Source organism: Protopterus annectens, chromosome 2.part0, assembly GCF_019279795.1.
Source record: "Protopterus annectens isolate FY-2018-M chromosome 2.part0, PAN1.0, whole genome shotgun sequence".
Lineage (NCBI taxonomy): Eukaryota > Metazoa > Chordata > Ceratodontiformes > Protopteridae > Protopterus > Protopterus annectens.
The window spans coordinates 656380212-656398856 of NC_056728.1; positions in this window are offsets into that span (position 1 = coordinate 656380212).

Genomic DNA, 18645 nt, shown 5'->3' on the forward strand with positions numbered 1-18645 from the left:
AGCAAGACCCTTAATGTGTTGATGGTATAAGATTACTTTGATGATTCATGCATTCCTAACATTATGACAGTATATGATATTGAATTTCTTCCTTCCTGTGTATATATTGTAAATATGTTAATGTAATCAAAATTTTCTTAAAATATGTTCTAACAATATATGTCTAGGTTATACAGCTTCCCAAGATATGATAAATTGTATGTGAATGTTTCGCAAAAAATATAGGGTGGCCAAGGTGGTGCAGCAGTTAGCATTGCTCCCTCACAGCAAGAGGTTCTCCAGTTCAATCCTGGGCAGGGGTGCCTTCTGTGCGAAGTCTGCATGTCCTTCCTGTGGTTGTGTGGGTTTCCTACAGCTGCTTTGGTTTCCTCCTGCATCTCAAATACATGCTGTAGGTGGATTGGACACTCTAAATTGGCCCTAGGTGTGTGTGTGTGTGTGTGTGTGTGTGTGTGTGTGTGTGTGAGCCTTCTTTGGAAGGTTGGGTGCCAGGCTGGCAACTTGGCACCATAAAACTCCACTGCTAATCATGAGCGGACAGGTGATCTGCTGTGGCAACCCCTAACTGGGAAAACCCGAAAGAAGAAGTTTAGCAAAAAATATACTTTGTGGTTCATGCATTATACTATATTATAGTATGCATGAAAAGACAGTGAATGCATTGACAATTTTTACTGCAAATAATACTTCTTACTGATTACACTGCAATTTGTACTAATGCTTTAATCGTTCTCAAAATATTTTGAGTGGTCTATTGGTGCAGTGGTTAATGTTGTCGCCTCACAGCAAGAGGTTCTCCAGTTCAATTCTCGGTTGGGGTGCCTTCTGTGTGGAGTTTGCATGTTCTCCCTGCATTCGTGTGGGTTTACTCCGGTTTCCTCCCACATTCTAAAGACATGTGACCAGAGCATTTCTCCCTAGGCCTCTGCTGAAAATAGGCTCTGTGGAGTCTAGTCAGATTTTCCCGGTCAGCAAATGTTAAATAAAAAAAAGTTTACTTTTGTTTATCTTATCATTTTTAAGTTTATTTTCTAGAAAATGCTCTGGAATGCAAGAAGTGTGACGTTCCATATCACGTAAGTGCTAATGAGTTAAATATTACTAACTAACCCCACCTCTGCCCTACGTACCTCATATTCTTTTCCCAAAGATCCTTCCTACATTATCGAGACTGATCCTCACTGCCAACATCTAACTCCCGCACCCACCATCACTTATGTTACTAGCACACGAGGAAAGCATTCACAAACAAAAAAATTTGCTTGACACAAATCTTAATTTGTCTATTAACCCTTTAGCCTGGACACAAAAAACACAGCAAACTCCAGTGTGATCAATGTTAATTAAAGATTTCCTCCAAAACAATTTCTCTCCAATGCTTTCTAATATCTTTTCACTAAAATGACCTTTTGCTATAGCCTTCTCTGTAAACTAGACATCTTTTAACACATTTATTACTAAATGTACATTTTCTCCCTTACAACTACAGTAGTATTCCATAAGAAAATGCTCCTTCTAAGACAAGCATCATATCTGCTTGTACTTGCCTTATCCTTGACAAGCTTAGAGATAGTTTCTGATTGCAGCCCCCTTTACTCTGTTTCAGCAGGTGGGCATTACTGTTTTCCATTTGTATCTCCCAAATGCAACCCCTTCTCTTCAATGTCTTCCTTCTCTCCCTGTAGGCACTATTTTCTACAGTCTCACTTTTCCCTGGAGAGTATTGTCTCATACTCATGTTGCAACAGTGACTCTTGTATTTTATATGTTCATTTTGTGATTAGAAAGGGTTTCTACTCATTGTTTAGCGCAGTGCCAAATTGTTGCTTTTTGCATTGTGACTTATTAGTTGTAAGGCATTTTTAAGTGGTTCAACTCTCATGGGTATTGCCTGCACATTCTGGATTACATATTCAGTGCTTTACTTAATCTATGCATATGTACAAATGTGCTGATATCTACTGCTCATCCTGTTTGTGTGCTGTAACCTGCTTTGACCATTTTTATGTCAACTCTTGAGAAATTATTATTAAGTACATACGTCTTCCTGCAGTGATGCATAGTACCTGCTGAATGTAGTACAGAGATCTGTCTGGCAGCCAGCATGTCTGCTTTTATCTGTGTATCCTTCCTTTGCTATATACAGTTCTTCTGTAGCCCTACCCCTAGATAAGTTATTACATCTTAGCTGTCCTTTCCAGCCTTTATTCTCAATGCTGAATCACGGTGACTAAAGCAGCCACATAGCTAAAACACCATCTCCCTCCTGCAGCCAGCTCCCACACCACAAGTCAATTTCTTGCATGGAAACAGCAGCTTGTGTGGCCAGACTGTTATGCATGTGTAGTCTATCACTTTACATCCTGATAAAATCTGTAACAGACATAAATTAAATTTGCAGCAAATTATCTATGGTAATTAGGCTGCACAGTGATTGTACTATGCTAGAGGACAAGGCTCTAGACTTTTTATTACCCCCTTAAAATTATCTTTCTGCAATATCTTTCATCCCTCTTTACCTTCTTTTAAATTAAGAGTATTCCTCTGTGCATAATGCTATCCACAGTAGCATCTTATCCACTCATAATTAGGATATTCCACATCTTTTAGCACTTTTTCCTTTACCCTCTCACCCATTTTTATATCTTTGTCTCTAAAATGACCTGTTACTATACACCTCTCTGTAAACTAGCTCTTTCAACACTTAACTTTTTTTGCTAAATGTACATTTTTTCCCTTGCATCTACAGTTGTATTCCCTAAGAAACTGCTCATTTTAAGATGGACATAATATATGTTTGTGCGTACTTAACCTAGAGAAGCTTACAGGCAGTTCTTGGGCACAGCTTGGGATTACTCCACTCCCCTACCCTAGCACAGTTCCCTCCTACTCTCACTTAAACTACATTAATAACTAACCTAAATCCACCCCTAAAATAATTAATTATCCAGTCAGTCTTATCTTCCCCTTTTATTCTTGTTACTCCCTCCCCACCTTATGCTTAGTCATTTTTATTTCTCCTAACTCTCCCATCAGCTGCAGCCACCTCCCCATCTATGTATCAGGAGTGATTTGTGACAGACAATCTTATACTTTTCAATCTCTAACTCCTCCCACCTGTCCTACACACTGCTACCCTTGACTTCCTCAGTCACTTTTCCTAAAACTGACTTGCATAGCAGCTTATCTCTGTTTCTCCATCCTTCATACCTTGCTTCTACCTCATCATGTTGCTTCCCTATTGCATACCATCTCCCTTCTTACTCTAGCAAATTTCACAGCACTTCACAATATACCTATCATAAATGATAAATGTGCCATTCCTTCCTCTCATTGTTACCAGGAGCAAAAATCCATTAATATTTTCATCTCTCCATGTCTGTACACTGTCGACCCTAATCACTTTTTTAAATGAAAGTTAGTCATTTAACTGAAAGCCATGCATAAACTAAAACTTATCTTGATAAGAACAAAATTAGGTACCAAAACAATATCACATTTTCTAATACCTAACAATGTGGTGACGCACATCCTAATCCAGGTCCACTTAACCATTGCAGTACTGTACATGCTACTAAGCCACCCTTACTGTCCCATTCATCAGATAAAAATTATAAGGCAAAGCAAAATCTTATCCCAACACACCCATGTATGCTAAACTTACACCCCCTCCTTGTTCAATCAAATATACTCATTTCTCTTTGTCCATCAACATTATCTACAGAACCCATAGCAACTTCTCACTCTCATCTTTCCGCACCCACAGTACCCATAGCAACTTTTCATTCTTACTATCCCACGTCTAAAGGTTTACCAAAAGACTTAAATTTCATTACTTAAACCTACATAGCATATGCAATAAACTCACTGAACTACATTTCTGGATCTCTCTCCACATCCCCAAAAATCTTACCAATCACTGAAACTTGGTTAGTTAAAGATACAGAACTGCTTCCACCTTAATATAATATAATATAATATAATATAATATAATATAATATAATATAATATAATATAATAGAAACTGAATAAACCAAAACAAAAAACAGGAGGAGTATCTCTACTATATCCCAGCAGCTACCCATTACCTAATACTTAGAACCTATATATCCCAGCAGCTACTCCAGTATTCATAACCTATCTCAAACTTCCAGAATGCATAAATTCTCATCACTTTACTTAATATGAATAACAAAAAAGTATATGCATTGCACTCTATATACTTTCAGGTAATAATATTTCTATGAACAGCAAAAAGGTAATCCACTGTGGATAGGTCTGTAGAATACCAAAACCAGAAATCCAAAAATACTTCTCAAGACTAACCATGACAGCAAGAAGAAGTAAAAAACACAGTTTTATTTAAAAGGCAAGATCTTTCATGCCCAACTGTGCACTTCTTCAGACCAACATAAACAATTAAAAACCAACAGCTCTTAAATAGTCAATGCATCAAATGAAATCAGTCACATGTTTAATTACCACTGAAGCTATTTGAATAAATAAAGAGCTTTGGGAATTGGATTTAAAGGTACATAACCATTTAACCCTGGATGTGCATCTGCTTGAAACCTAACAATCCATCCAGTCTGATGCTGTTCTGTAATATTCTTAATGTCTCATAAATGTTACCCAAAAATTAAATACTCTAATACTCTAAACTTAAACTTATGTAGATCACCTTCCTCATATACATGTTTTGCTAGGTCATTCCTATTATCTCTGTTTCTTTAGCAAATAGATGTTCTCTGACTCTGTCCCTTAGCATCCTGTTGGTATTGCCTATGTAAAAACATGTACATGCTGAACAGCAAGCTATATAAACTACACTTACAGTGCAACAATCAGTGTTAACCTTAAACTCAAAACTCTCAAAACTCATTACTTATTCAAATAGTTTCAGTGGTAATTAAACATGTGACTGATTTCATCTGATGCATTGACTATATAAGAGCTGTTGGTTTTTTATTGTTTTATGTCGGTCTGAAGAAGTGCTCAGTTGGGCATGAAAGTGCTCACCTTTTAAATAAAACTGTGTTTTTTACTTCTGCTTCCTATCGTGGTTGGTCTTGAGAAGTAGTTTTGGAATATTATTTCTATACTTGAAGATATGGTCTACTGGATATCTAATATCATATGAAATTAAACCATAATACTAGGTGACATCAATACAAACTGGTATAACCTAACAACTAACTTCCTACTATCCAGCACAGAGTTAGCTGGATTCATTCAGCTATTTCACAGCCCCACTAGATATATCAAAGTATATGATAAAAGTATGATTCTTGACTTATGTTGGTTTCTGACCCTGATAAATTTTTGTCTGCTGGTATACTTTACAGTGCTGGAGATGCCCAGTATATAGAAGTATTACCCACCAAAATTCAACCTACACACTTTTATCAACACTTTAAAAGCTGTCAAATGGACTAAACAGACTAAACTCTCCCTTAAAGTGATGCCATCATAAATTTAAACAACATATTCAAAAACAATCTTAATAACTTTGCTCTTCACTGCAGTACAAAAATGAAACTTAACAAATTCCCTTCACTTTCAGGGTAACTAAAAAACTTATGCATATCAGAGAAAAAAACAAGGAATGACTGGCAAAACAACAAAACAACTAATATGCTTCAGATATTTAGGCAACTCCATAACCAGGTAAAAAAACAAGTTACCCTTGACAGGAAACTGTTCTGTACATGCCTCAGATCTAACCACAAATTTAATCAAAAATAATTCTGGTCCTCAATTAAGTCTCCACTGAACCATGACACAAAAAAGAACCCTGCCAATTCCATAATAATAACCCTCTACAAACTGCAACAGATTTAATACTTACTTCATTGAAAGCATTGCCTCCCTAACCAAAAACAAGCCAACCCCTTACTTCAAATAAGTATAAATTCCATAACTACTCATAACAATCATCTACATCTAGACAAAAAACAAGCTACCAGCACTCATCACGCAACTTGTACTTTAATTCCAGTACCTGCTAACATAATAAAAAACACTTCTAAAACTCAAACTCTCCTCTACTTCTGCTGGCAGCCAGCTAGCACAATACCTAAATCTAACAATTGATACCATAGCAGACCAAGTGAGTACCATAATCAATAGATCTATACAGGAAGAACACATTCCTTCAATCAGGAAATTATCTCAAATCATTCCACTACATAAAGAGGGAAAATTAAGTGAAATATCAAATTTCCTCCCCAATGCAATACTTTCTCTTCTTACTAAACTCTTAGAAAAATGTATTCATAAACAACTTCTCCAATATCTCCTTCAAAACCAACTCTTTACTTTCACTCAGCATTGCTTTTGACTCACACACAGTGCAACATGTCCACTTCTATCCTTCACAGACAGTCTAAATAAAGCAAGGTACTCAGGCAATTTTGTCTTGACCATTCTAAAGGCTTTCATACAGTTTCTCACTCGATACTTCTTCCATGACGAGGCACCCTTGGGTTAACTCCCTCAACCGTCAACTGGTTCAATAGCTACCTATCTAATAGAAAACAATGTGTAAAATGGTAAGGTTCATTCTCTGTATCAACCCAGTCAGACAGCCGTATTACAATGTTCCATTCTCAACCACCCCCCACCTTTTCAATATTTTCATCAATAACCTGCACCCTGCCTCTTTTCAAGCCTCATTAATCCTATATGCCAATGCTGCTTCAATTATATGTACATTTAATAACATGTCACATCTCCAATAAATCATACAAGAAGCATTATCCTCCACTGAGACTTGACTCACCAATACCAACCTTCTATTAAACTCTAATAAACTCAGACTACTACTATTCATCCCATAATCACACAATCAAAATAATACTAAAATTAAACCTTTTCCCTACATAACACACAAATAAAAAATGTCTTCCATACAAAACTCAAATCGAATATTCACCTTTACAATAATATTAAAAAGCACACCAAAAACTATGAATTCTTTACAGATAAAAACACTTCCTAAATAGAACTTCTAGAGCTACCCTTGCTGGTGATCTACTTCTATATCCTCTCTGCTTAATTTGTACTAACTTGCAAACTTCCCTAAAGGCAAAAATTGAAATATACTGTAACAAAATTGTAAAATTCATAACATGTGTCTCCCACCACTCATTCCAATGCTTACCATGTTGAACTCTAAAGTGGCTTGAACTTCCTAATCATGTAAACATGCACAAGTGCTTAGAAGACATAAAACTGCATATAAGCCATCAGCCTGTCCAACCTGAAAATATGTCCTACATACATACAACCCAACTCCTGCCTATATATAAATGTTTTAAAAGTACAGGTCAAAGCCTCTATTCCTGCTCCACAGTCAAAATTTGGAACGCTCTACTTTTAGCCATCAGGACAAAGTTTAACTTTCTTGCTTTTATGTTTACTCTAAAAGTGTTCCTTTTTAACTCCTGGCTCTGTACCTGCTCTACTCCAGGCGGAAACACTCCAACCAAACTTCCCCCTTTCCTTTTCTCATATACACTTCTTTCCTCCATCTCTGTCCTTCATTCTTATCTTTCTTATAACATATTTTTTCCATATTATATGACTCTTATCAAAGCTGAACTATGCCCTGATCTTTCTTACATATGTGTAATACCACCTCAGTCATTTTAGCACTGCCATACTTGATATCTTCTTTTACAGTACAGCACACTCCAAGTTTCTTTATTTGTGAATAGAGTGTCATCCTTTTTAACATCTCCTAGCCATCCCCATTATTCCTGACTCGCCTTTCATGTAGGAAATGTTTTTTGCTGCTGTGTAATATTTGTAAGAAAAATGTTTTCAAATTATGTAATTAATGTTGAATGTATCATGTTATGAATTTGTGTTGTAGTATATCTCTAATAATTAATTGTGTAATATATATTTGTAGAATACTTTTGTGATGTAACCTTAAGCTTGAGCCCAGTCAGACTTTCCTGGTAAACAAATGCGAATAAATAAATAAGGAAATAAATAAAGAGAAGTAGTCATATAAACAGCATCTTATAAACAGGGAAGACATAGTATAATATAAGCTCACCTCAGCAGGTGCGTAGAAAATGGATGGTCAGCAACAGCAATTCACACAGAAGGCTCACTGACACTGCTCACCTTCAGACTACCATCAAAATTAGCAGTGTAACTTTCAAATGCTCACCCATCAGCCATTAAAAATTTTGGGCAGTGTAATCACATCACTTCCTCCTGTTTCCTCCTTCGGATCCATTAAAAGGAATTGGGAAAGGACAGCTTCCATTTCAGATGACTAAGCCCCAAAGCATCCATCGAGCTGCCCCCATGGCAATATGTTCCTCATTATCTTTTCCAATGAAATTAACATAAATCACTAAGACTAGTAACTATATCCATAACCAAAAGAGCCAGGTGTGCATTGAAAAGATCAAGCCCCGCGTCATGAAGATGCAATCCATAATCACAATATCATACCAATCACTAAAATTCCAGAATACCAGTACCATAATGTCCTCAATACCTCAACACCAGCAACTTTAATGATCTCCCCACCAAATCAACCTGAGTATGATAGTAGACCACACAATCAATACACCCGAAAAATATTGCTTCAAAATAAATAAATACACAAATAAATAAACAAATAAATAAATAAACACACAATCAAGTCCCTAGTTATCCTTGACAATAGCCTCCTCTGAGGGATGAATTATAGACAATTCCTCCCCAATGCACTTTAATAATGAATGGTCCATGAGACTTCATAGTCAGCACATCTTGTACCTGCAACAACTGAAACCAATGCATTTATTTGATGCCCTTCCAAAAGACCTTCCGCCAATTTGGGTCAAGATTTAAGACATGACCACCAGATCTCACAGCAGTTTGTCAGACCAGTATATGTATGAATATTCTATGATAAGCAATAGCCAATGCTTTGCAAAACAAAAGAAACAAATGTAAATTACTCCAATATGAAACCAAAGAATTATCTCATATAAGATCTGTATACATTAGACACCTATCTACCATTCTTGTTAGTAAAATCCATAGACATTCCTTCATATGCTAAACCTGACACCCTTCCAGTAAGAAATTAATAAAAAGAACATCTCCAATCAGAACTCCCTTAGCTGATTAATGCCTTTTTCAATACTTCATCAAACTGATTCTTTAAAACGGGAACCCCTAATAGATGTCAAAAGACCAGCAACTGCCAGACTCCCACAGACAAATTTAGCTCTGCCTTACTCCAATTAACTGCAACAACCCCTCACTGTTGCAAGACACGACTCCCTTTTGCTCTATGCCTGCCTGGTCTGTTTTAAGATGACTTAAATCAATTAACACCTCATCACTAAGCTCCTGCACATTGGCTCACATCAGTTCCCAATCAATTCACTCACTTTAAATGCCTTGACATGCAAGAAAACAGTCAATGTAGCCATTCCTTCAGTGATAACAACTCATACAAACCCACTCAATAACAACCTTAACAAATGCCTCTAAATCAGCAGTCAGTTGTCTGTAGCTAATACATTCAACCCTTCACAACCTTAGAGTATCCCTAAGATTAACAAGTGTTTCATCCTGTCTTACTTACCTGAAAACTTAGTAGCCTCCCTCAGTGCTGCTAAATTCACTCTGACTGACTTCGCTGCTTCTCTGCACACCAAATACTTTGCAGGCAAACTTAATGACCAACCTCTATCCTGTCATGGTATCTGCTATCAAAAACAGAAAGAGCTTTGCAAGCAGCTTTATTCCTTCTACATGGACACTGCCCATGATTGTTGCACCATCCAATCCACTACAGCCTGTCAATTCTCTAAACCTCTTCTGAAATCACAGATGTCTGAGGCTCCACCTCTGGAATGGCAGAATATAGATGAATCCTGTGGAACTGAAAGTGTCATAAGTGTCAGCCACTATATTCAACTTGCCAGGTAAATGTATAACAGACAATGACAAGTTAATATTCAAACACAGTAAACCCAGTTTCCAAAGCAAAATATGAACTTCCCAGTCCAAACCTTATCCTCATTGTCAAAATGGAATACATCTTTTTTGTTTGCCAAGTGCTCCTTCCAAGCTACTGTTGGTGCCCAAATCAGCAATAGCTGTAAAATGTAGTATCCTTATTCAAAGCATCTGACCACTCATTGGGTCATTTGGTTGCAAACCACATATGTTGAAGATATGCTTCCTTAGTAAACCTTCCTGCTGCATCAGTACAGAGCTGTAGGTCATCAAATGATACCCAGTTGTCCTGCCACAATGATACCCAATTAACACATTCTAGTAACATCTTTGAAATGCTAAGATCCTTCTTAACTATTTTATTTTCCCTCATTCTGTGATATTTTTTCTCTTACCTCACAGTAAATTAGCCACTGACATACTAAATGCCATATATGACCCTAGAGCCATAAATGCAAAGTTTAGTAGTCCTAAAAGCTCCATAGCCTCCTCTTTAACTATATCTGAACCAAGCCAGATGCCCACTATTTCCCTCAACCTATCCATTTATCCTGAGGCAACCTAAACAAGCCTTTTCAGCATCCAGCTCCAAAACCAGAAAAGTAAAATCTTTAGTTGGATACAACAGCTTATCCTTAGCCAGTGGTATACCTCCCTCCTCAGATCTCCAACAAACTGCACAAGGCCAAGGAGACCCCATTCTTTCCCTCTCCAGCAGAAGAAAGTCATCCAGGTATTGAACAGCCCTCACAATCAGATTGTCCTCTTCCCAAATCCACAGCAGGCTGAGCTAGACATTTTGAAATTAGTACAAGCTACTGCACACCTCATAGACATCACTCTGCTAAAGTAGAACTTTCCCATCAGGGTCATTCCCAACTTACACCAATCCTGTTCTATTATCGGGAGCATCCAGAAAAGCTGACTCAGTGTTCACATTTACCAAACAAGAGTAATCAAAACCCCTGAGGGTCAAAACAGGATCATCCAGTTATGCATTCTGTACCTTTACTGCCCTGTGCTCAATATGATCATTAATTGAAGCCTCATCAGGAAAGGATAGGTGGTGAATCAAATGGAATTCATCCAACTTTTTCTTTAGTACCAGATCCAAAGACATAACGTGCTACTCAAATATTGGAACTTCAAAGGGACTCATCACTCACCCTGCTTGAATTTCCTTTATTAGCAAACCATGCAGTATCCACTATCACTTTCCTTCCTGTTGCTGATTACAAATTGCAACATGCTTTACCAACACCACCTACCCCAGACTGAATGTAAAACTAATAATAAACAAAAATGAAAAAAAAAAATCTATATATATATATATATATATATATATATATATATATATACATACATATATACACACACACATATATATATATATATATATATATATATATATATATATATATATATATATATATGTTGTTGTTTCTCTTTCGGCTTTTCCCGGTTAGGGGTCGCCACAGCGGAACTCCGGTCCGCTAATGATTGGCAGTAGATTTTCACGAATGCCGAGGTGCCAGCTCGATGTCCAACCTTCAGCAAAGGCACGCCCATTTATGCATGTCTTTCGAACGCCACCCAACTGTGGGGAGAACATGCAGACTCCACACAAAAGGCACTCCCCGCACTCCAGCCGACAGTGGCATATATATATAGATATGTATATATATATATATATATATATATATATATATATATATATATATATATGGGTCTACTACTACTTTCGCGAACACCACTTGAGTGAATGGTTAAGGACTTTAGAGTTAGGGCTTGGGTTAAGGATAGTGGATAGCCTGGGTTAAGGATAGTGGATAGCTAGTAGGGCTATCCACTATCCTTAACCCAAGCCCTAACCCTAAGGTCCATGACTACTGCACCACAGTGGAGGAAATTGTATGTCCTCCATGGTGCAGTAGTCACGGACCTATGTCCTCCACTGCAGTGCAGTAGTCACGGACCTTAGGGTTAGGGCTTGGGTTAAGGATAGTGGAAAGAGCTATCCACTATCCTTAACCCAAGCCCTAACCCTAAGGGCTGTGACTACCACACCACAGTGGAGGACATTGCCCGTTCGTTCTAGTGGTGTTCGCGAATGTGCACTTTCGGTGAAGTGCACTTTCGCGTTAGTGGGCATCTACTACTGGATTTCAAGATCTCCAGTAGTAGACCCATATATATATATATATATATATATATATATATGCCATTCAAAGATCCACAGATTTCAAAGTAAATATTAAACTCCAGACTTGATGATGACCCAAGTTTGCTGTAACTGCAGGGAGATCCCTGCCATGCAATCTCTGTTAAATCCCTGATGCTTCTGTCCCATACCCACTATTTGCAAGCACATTTCCACAGAGTTGAGAAACACTTGGATTGTTTTCAGTGCAATCTTACCAAAGATGAATACTTCAAATTGCTTTTTTGTGTTTTTATAAGATATTTGAGAGTACTGCTACTGTATTTCCTAATTATTTATTGTATTTCGTGCCCATTATCAATGGAAAGGGTTATATGTTCCACTGATCTTGCTGCTGGTTTGTCTGCATTGTTGTTATTTTAAAAGTATGTCTTTCTAGGTAGTTTGATTGTCCTGTTTGAATTCACTTTGGGCTAACTGTGGTGTGGTATCACATTAAAGAGATGTAAATCTGATTTTTAGTGGGAGTAGAAAGGTGACCTGGGCTGTCTGAGCTGGGGATAACACAGGAAGGGTTTAAATGAGACTGCTCGATTGGTCAGAGAGCTATCTGCTTTGTTTAGGTCAGCTTTCTCTGTTTTATTAAAGTCACCATGTTTGCACAGCTCTTGGCTCATTTTCACAGAGCTTACAAATATTTGGCTTGTATCCAGTTCAAATCTAACAAAGATGAGTATTTCAAAATTGATTTTTTGCACTTTTGTAAGATATTTAGGAGTACTGCTGCTGTATTTCCAAATTATTTATTGTATTTTTGTGCCCCTTATCACTGTAATAGGCCATGTTTTTCAATTACCTTGCTGCTGGTTTCTCTGCAATGCAGTCATTTTAAAAGAGTGTGTTTCTAGCTGGTTTGTTTGAGTGTCCTGTTTGAATTCACATTTGGCTATCTATAGTGTTGTTTTACATGGGTCTAGTTCAGATGTTTGAAATTTTAAAATGTTCAAATCCATACTGACAAGACCATTGATCAACATTTTAAAAAGTCAACCATTTTGACTGAGATCATGGTACAGTAGAGCTTGGGGAATGTGCTGTTTTCCCCACTGTACTGCAATCTTAAAGTTGATATATATAATTAGCAGGGTGTGTGGGGATTCAGAGAGGGCTTGTCCCCCTGAAAAAATACTGTTTCTCTTGTTTTCTTGTTTTTTGATAATGTCAATAATATGGTCTTGACCATATGAATTTTGACGTTTTAAAAAATTTGATCATCTGAAGTAGATTTAATCATAGGATCATAGGAGGTTACTAAACTAATGGCCCTGAGGCCCTTACAAGCCTAGCCAAGAGTTTATCCCCAAAAAGAAACCTCAGTCAGCACCCATCACCCCTGTCAATATTGGACACAGGTGGAACCCCTGGGACATATTTGTGGTTTCCCATCCACTCAAGGTTGCTTTTGAAGAGGGTCAGCATGGTTCTCTGTTTGACATGTATGGGAAGTCTATTCCAGAGATGGGCCAGCCTCTGGGAGACAAACTTGACTCTCCGGCAAGTTTTGTTGATGTCGCATATTAGACTCAAGCCTTTTGAGCTGGTAATGCATGAGAAGTTAGACTTACTGATATGGAGCATCTAGTAGGGCAGGGTCCGAGACTGCCTTGTAGGCAAGACACAGATAACCCCCAAGTAAACTGTATGATACCGAATAGAGTGATAGTGATAGTGATTTGAGCTTGTATGCATAGGACAGGTGTTGGAGGCCATGGATTCTCTTTGTGAGGTATTTCACTGGCCTTTCCAGTTGGTGTACATGTTTGTAGAGGTACATACCAAACAGGGCGTTATACTCAATTATCGGTCTAATGAGGGAGGAGTATAGAGAGGTAATAACCTCCTTTTTTTCCTGTATGCAATCCCTTTACTTATGAGATGAACCAAGTAAAAGGCTTTTCTGACCACTGCCACTACATGATGGTTGAATGTGAGGTTGTTACCAACCTGAGTGCCCAGGTCCCTCACCACATGTTGTGTGCTTAAGGGGTTGCCATTGATGTGGTAATCAGTAGGGGCAGTGTTTTTGCCAAATGGTATGATACATTTTTTTGCATTTAGTTTGAGGCCATGACTTTGGCACCAGTCATTATTTGCTGTGAGATCCTCTCACAGTATGTTAACATCATTTGGGGAGTCAATAACAGTACCCAACGTATAGTTGTCTGCAAACTTAGTCAGCCACAAGACTTTTGTCTTTGCCTGGACCTCTGAGAAGTAGATGTCAAACAGTAGGGGTCCCAGGACAGATCCCTGGGGAGCTCCACTAGTGACAAGTCTGCTATTGTAGGTGGAGCTGCTTATTTTTACTTTGAGGGTCCTGTCAGTGATCCATTTGGCCACCTACCTGATAAGATAAGGATTTATGTCAAGTTGTATTAGCTTTTTGATGATGCCCAAGTGAAGGATTTTATCAAAGGCCTTGGCCAAGTTAAGGAAAGCTGTATGCACTGACTCTCCCTCATCTAGGGCCTTGATGACAATCTCAAAGAAGTCAACCAGGTTTAACAGGCAAGATCTGCCCTTGACAAATCTGAATTGGGTGGGGTCAAGTGCTTGGAGATTGCTTATGTCCTTGTTTATGACATCCATAATAATACGCTCCATGGCTATACAGATCAGACTTGTAAAGCCAATGCGGCAATAGTTTTCAGGGTCGGTAGTGGCACCACCTTTGTGCAAGGGGATGACAATGGCAGTTCTCCAGTCTGCTGGAATGAAACCTGTACTTAGGTTATGGTTGAATAGGGTGCTCAATGGTAAAGCCAGTTTTTGCTGGAGATGGTGCAGAATACAGCCTGGGATATTATCATGTCCCACGGAAGCTGTGTTCTTTGCCTTGGATAGAGCCTTTAGCACTTGATCTACAGAGATGTGAGGTGTGGGACAAGTATTGGGGATGTCAAAAGGGCCTTTGGGGGGACAGGGGGGTGAAGTTTGCACTGAGCCTATCTGCTATCAACAGGATCAGTGTAAATCATACTGTTAAGTATTAATTTGGAACAAACCTGGGCTTTGCCATGGAGGTTTGTGACGTAACTGAAGAAGCCTTTGTGGTTTCCCTTTGTTTTGAAGGCTAGTTTCAATTCATAATTGGCTTTGGAGGCTTTCACTAGTGATCTAATTTGCTTGTTGAGGCTAAGGAGGAAGTTTTTCCAGTTTGGAATATGTTCCTTTTTACCCTTGAACAACAGATTCTTCCTTTTGCTGTAAAGCCTGTTGATAGACGATGTCCACCAAACAGGTTTGTGTTTCCTTGAGGAGGAGGTTTTAGTTCTATTGGGTATGGTTGAGTCCATGCAGTTGTACAGGTGCTTGTATACTGCATTGACGTATTGTTCAGCATATTTGTCTGCATCCTCTGAGGGGGTGGTGATGTGAAGCTGCAGATACCTTCCTTCAAGTGGTTATCATCAGCTTTTGAGAAGGTTTTTAGTTTGATCATGGTTGGGGGGGTTCGGTAGGATAGAAACTTTGAATGAGAAAGTCCAATAATCTGATTTCACCAGGGAAGAACATACTATGGGAGTGGTGCAGCAGTCGCCTATGTTGATGAGAACCAAGTTGAGAATGTTATCTCCCCTTGTGGGGAATGAGACGAGATGGTCTAGTGTGTTAGAACTGATGAAGTCTAGGAATCATTGAGTGAATGCATTAGGGCAGGAATAGTTCACCCAGTCTATGGTGGGATAGTTGAAGTCACCAAGGATCAGGGTGTTAGGGGGTACCTTAATGGAGATAAGTAGATCCAGGTAAGAGGAATGGGTGTCCTGAGTCATGGAGAGGAGTCTATAGCTGACTATAACTTGGATGGGTGTCTTGCCAAGTGCCAGTTGCACCTGGAGTAGTTCCAGTGCATCATGCTGGCAAACCAGTCTGGAGGTGTGCCTGCCCTTAATGAAGATAGAGACTCCACCACCCTTAGTCTTCCCAACTTTATTTCGGGGTGACATTGTGTGGAATGAGCTATAGTCTGGTAAGGCAGGGGTGCTCTCCACAGTCCTGAACCAAGTTTCTGTTACTGGGCAGACATTGCCATCTTCCATTGCAAGGAGAGCCTCCAGTGAGTGCATTTTCAGGTTAAGGCTCCTAGCATTAAGTAGCATGACCTTAAATTTGCTTTTTGACAGATCTCTTATGTTGGAAGATTTGTCTTTGGGACATTGCCTAAAAAAGGCACAATGGGGGAGGCAAGACCCTTGGAGAGGAACTGCATATTCTTGCATGCTATGGGTCCCTCTCTATGAACCAGGATAATCATAATGCATACTTAAATGCACTAGAGGCACTCCCCATTCAACCTAATTCCATACTCATAGGTGACTTTAACTACCCCAGTATAAACTGGAAATTATATATTACTTCTAACATGCAGGCCCAAAGATTCCTGGACTTTTTAAATGCAAGTGACTTGGACCACTTAGTCAGACTCCCAGTAGGGTCACAAATATCCATGACCTGGTCCTCACAAACAAAAAACACCTAAAAAGTTAGAATAGGGTAGTCTTCCTCCACAGAAAGGTGAGAGCCTTAGACAGGAACTGGAAACCCAGTGGTCACAGGTGGAGGCCATCTCTGGCAAAGCATCGAGGGCTGTCAACCATGTCATCCCAGGCAGAGAGATACTGGATCCCCTTGGAATGACACCAGAAACTAAGCCAGTTGTTGAAGTCAATTATTTTTTGTGGTTATTGTTGTATCATTCTTGGTGAAGGTAGGATGCTGCTTAGGGCTAGGGTCATACCTGCCTGGGACACATACTCTGAGATATCAATCCTGTCTGTCTTCATATAGTCCAGGGAGGTACATCTCAAGTCATTCCCACCAACATGGACAATGACTTGTACTTGTTATGGAGAGACTTAAGTGCATGCATAATGTGGCGGATTCTGGCACCAGGCAGACGACTGACCGTAACCTTGTCCTTGTCAAGCCTGGTGAGGGGCACAGCAGTGTGTCTCACAACCGAGTCACCAATGACAAGTATGTTTGGTTTATTATGTCTTGTGGGCTGTCATGGTTTATTGTTTTGCCTTATGGGCTGTGTTTGTGAGACACTGGCATGTTGTCTGCTGTGTGTGATGTGTTAAGTTTTTATTGAGGACCTCTGCATAGGTGTGTGTGTGTGTGTGTGTGTGTGTGTGCGTGTGTGTGTGTGTGTGTGTGTGTGTGTGTGTGTGTGTGTGTGTGTGTGTGTGTATTGTGATTGGCTATGTGATGTGCATGGCGTGATGTTTGTGCTGGTAATCTCCTCTTTGTCAGTAGTACTGACTGTGGCATGAGAGGGCATGAACTCCAGATTACTGATGCACATGCATTTCTTGCAAGTAGAAGTATTATTTGCTAGCAGAAGAGGAATGTCAGTAAACATAAACAGTTGCTACACTGTCTCAGTATGCCCATGTCGACCAGGATGGCAGGGGAAACTGATGGGAATTGTCCAGACATAATGTTCTGAATGCTTGGGATGATTTATGGAGAGAGGGTTTTGATAAGGGTTTGTCCACAAGAGTGCAGACCACAATAACCTTGTTAAATGTAAAATAACTGGCTGAAGCACAAGTCTTAAAACCAAAACTAAGATGATAGAATAGCAGATAAATGTAATCAGGCTACTAACAAGCAGTAATAAATGCAGCAGAATAAAAGCACTTGAACATTTAACAGCACACAGCAAAAGTAAGGTAATAAAGTAGGAAGAACACAATAACAGTAAAAGCAGCTGAATAAAATATTGTTTTTTTTTTTAAGTGGCGAGGGAGGGAACAGAAAGCAGTACAAGATTAAGGAACTAAGAAGCCTTCCCAAATGCTCTCTCTGTACTCAGTACACTGAGCTGATGAGATAGGACAGGGAGGAGTGTCCAAGTTCAAAGAAGCAAGGGGGTAGTCCTACCCAAATGATCTCACTGCACTCAGACGAGTGATCAAATGAGATGGGACTGGGAGGAGTCTCCAAAATCAAATTAACAGCAGGGGTGGGCAATTACAAAGCCATGAACTTTAAGAGTATAACAACACTTGGGTGGAAGGGAGTGAAAAAGAAACAGTTCAGACAAAACAGGACATAAACAACAGTGCAAAACATGTGAAAAAAAGTATACTTAGTTTATATATCAGATGGTTATAGATTCCAACACAGCCAGGAAATTAACTCTGCTTTATCAGCTCTGCACAAACTCAGAGAAATGTAAGTCTTTGTAATAGAAGTACTAGACAGAGAATACACCTCAGGCTATCAGATAAAACAGGAGTGCTGGCTAATAGCTAAACACCTAAGGTGGGCTGGCTCAAATGAAAGCAAAGTCACGCCCCACCTAAAACTAGCTACTGAACTAGCCTGGGAAACAAACAGTGCAGACAAAAAAGGACGCAAACAACAAGGCAAATACATAAATGCTGTACAATGCAAAAAAAGCATACTTATCAGTTTATATTCAGATGGTTATA